At 33.0% G+C, this 3,190-nt stretch overlaps 1 pseudogene; it reads right to left on the bottom strand.

Moving 5' to 3' along the window:
• Nucleotides 1-616: 616 nt before the first annotated feature.
• Nucleotides 617-716, bottom strand: LOC122099593 (annotated as a pseudogene).
• Between the last annotated feature and the right edge of the window lie 2,474 nt (nucleotides 717-3,190).

The raw sequence follows: 3,190 nt of genomic DNA, 5'->3' as shown, positions 1-3,190 counted from the left end.
TACAAATTTTTTTCACAATACAAAGCAACAGCAATATCTTACTATAAAAATTTATGTATTCCATGGTATTCTTCCAAGTGAATTGCATGACTTTGATATCAAAATGTATTCAAGAGTTGTTTGTATACATCTGTAATGATTTCTGCAGAGTTTGTGATTCTTTAAATCAGAAATAATTTTAAATTATCTGTTGAAATGAATAGTATAGAAACTAAAGATGTTCCTGGAGCTTTTCTGAAAAAAGTATATCTATGTTTGTGTAATGTCCATAATTTATTTCAATCTCTCCTAGATATAATACTTTGAATTCTACATTGTTATATAATGATTCATTAATAAATGTGACCTTTCAGATTGCATTCCATATAGAAGAATTTTAAGACTCCTTTTTTTTCGTAGTTTCTTATATTATTTTATTTCTTTGGGATAAAATGGCAATATTATCTAATTTCAAGTTTTGTAACGGTTATGCTATGTAAAGGCCTTTCTAAGGTGAAAATTTAATACACTGATGTCAAACTAACCTTTAATTCTATGAATTACATGTATGGTTACACGTGTATTTTTGTAATCAACTTTTTAATAACTGGTTTTCATTTCTTGCGTCAGAAGAATGGAAAATATGGAATACTTCACAAATTTTCATATCATCCTTGTGCAAGTGCCATGTTAATCTCTGTATTGTTGTAATTTGGGTAGACCTGCTGCTGAAGCATGTAATATCCTCTAAATTTAAGTACGTAATGATACAATTTTTATACGGGCATATATCCATGGTTGCCTATTTGTAACAAGGAACCCTTATTGTTCCTAAAAATGCTATTGATCTTATTTCTCTAAATTTCTGTGTACACTGGAAAAAACTTATATAGTTTGGTCGATTGCTCACATTTACATTTTTTTTGTCAATGACTATTTTGTCGTTTTCATTTTAAATTTTATCATACTTTGAAGCCTTTACAGCTAAGTCCAAAGGTGGTGGCTTTTCAAGTACTTATTTATCAACTGAGTTAGCTTTGTGGAGCTATTGGATTCAAAGTAAGCCTTGCTTAAGAGCTACTTCTAACTTTCTGCAGCTTAAAATTTCCCAAATGAGGTCTTGCTGGGACAAATGTCTACCTGAACTGTGAAGACTCAGGGTCTAGGTTAAGGGGGCAGAATGATGCAGACTCCAGCCTCGGGATTATCTGAAGACTGTTTTTGGGATTAGGAAAGCTCTTGGAACGCCAGGGTACAGGGGGAAAATGTTCCCTCTCCCTATCTCAAAACATGTCACAGACTCCTGGGAGCTGAGGAAGTGGCTCTTCTGCTTGCTTAAGCATAGATGAACAGCTGGTAAAGCATTTTCCTTGAGATTGGAGAAGTGGTTTGAGCTTGCTCTAAAATAGTTTAGATAATAATATACCTAGACATTCTCTCATAGGTTAAGTAAAAATGTATCTGTGGAAATTTTTTGTGTGAATGTTTTCTGACCAAATCTTGGCAAAGATTATGCTTGCTAGTCTTTAAATACCCACTAACAATAAAGCACAGCATGCAGTGGCAATTGCTGTTTGCACTCTGCATCCCCTGTGTCCTGGTGATTTTGTGACCCTTACCCAGGGACCCCAACGCACTAGACGTTGACACTGAACCTTTACCTTTCTTCCATGTAGGAATAGACCAACCAGAATATCTTACCCTGACAGCATGGATTCTCTTACTGGAACAAAAATAATCTTAGTTACAAGGGATCATAGAGAGATGAAAAGTTCAGACAGAATTGTTCAGAATGGAAGGTATTTTATCAAAACTTAATTGTTTATTATATGTATCATTTCAAAAGTAGCTAAAGCCAAGAAAGTGAAAAAATTGTTCATATGCATGATTACCTACTGTCCTGACCTGTCTATCATCCAACCAAGCAGGAACTTACACTACTGACATTCTATCACCAAATATTGCTATAGCTCCTGGAGAAGTCCATATGTTTCTCCTCGATATTAGGCCTTAAATTTGTAATGTTTTAATCACAGTGTTTCCTCTTGCCTCTAGGCTGCATATCTACAAATGGTAAAGCTTTAAGTCTAACTCTACCAAAAACTGAGGTAGAGATATTGGAATAATACTTTAAAACAGAGTAGCCTTTGATTCCCTAAACACAACACAACAATGCAAAACAATTTTTATATTATATGTACTTATAAATTTTATATTTATATGTGCTGATTTTAAATTTCATACAGTGAATCTTACTAGAATTGATAATTTGACAAATATATTGACATTTATTCCCATAAATAGATTGGAATATAAATAATTAGGCTTAGAATATATATGAGAATATAAAAAGTATCAACGCAATATCTTCAGTATAAGCTTGTGATACGTTCTAAGTGTTCGTGGTCTTCTGAATACACATGGTAAAATAACAGTATTGTTTTCTGCTAATCTATAAGGGATTTTATTCTGATGCTCTGTTTATTGTTTTAACTTGCTGGTCCCTAAGTGTTTTTCTCCATATTTCTGAAGCATTCTTACTGATTATACCCAAATGTTGCTGATATGATGTCTAAAAGCTATTATTCTTCTGCAGGACCCACGGGTCCTAGGATAACAGGTCCTAGTTATCTGCATCATCAGATAACAAGGGCATGACTTCTCACATAGGCCCATGCAACATGCCAACAGAAAATAATTAAAGACTCATCTCAATTTCTCATTTCTATAATATTTCATGGCCCCAATTGCTTACAAGAATTAGCAGGAATCAATTGTGAATTGCAAGGCAACTTAAAATGAAAGATGAGATCACAAAATCTGACAGAAAGTACTGTAATTCAAACTTTCAATTTACAGATGACCAGCCCATATGAGTGAACAAAATCACAAATGAACAAGGTTATTTTTAATACCTTTCTCCTAATGATGAATGAAAGATTTCAGTGCAGCCAAAAAAATAGTTTCTGGAATGATAGATCATAATTGGTCTACCAAGACTAGGAAAACTTGATTTAGAGGTCAAATATAATTTAGAAAAACATTAATTGAGAAGACCCTTAGTGCTTCAAAACACTGGTACTTCAGTAAAACTTGGTTCTGTAGTATAAAAATGTCATTCTCAAACCAATGTAACCTACATTTAATCTCCTGAAAGTATATTCCTTTTCAAATAAACTTTTAAAAATCATATTCACCAAAATAACACTTG

The sequence above is a fragment of the Dipodomys spectabilis genome, unplaced genomic scaffold, assembly GCF_019054845.1.
Source record: "Dipodomys spectabilis isolate Male_0828 unplaced genomic scaffold, ASM1905484v1 ptg000523l, whole genome shotgun sequence".
NCBI classification, from domain to species: Eukaryota; Metazoa; Chordata; class Mammalia; order Rodentia; family Heteromyidae; genus Dipodomys; species Dipodomys spectabilis.
This window is presented reverse-complemented; position numbering and strand designations above follow the sequence as displayed.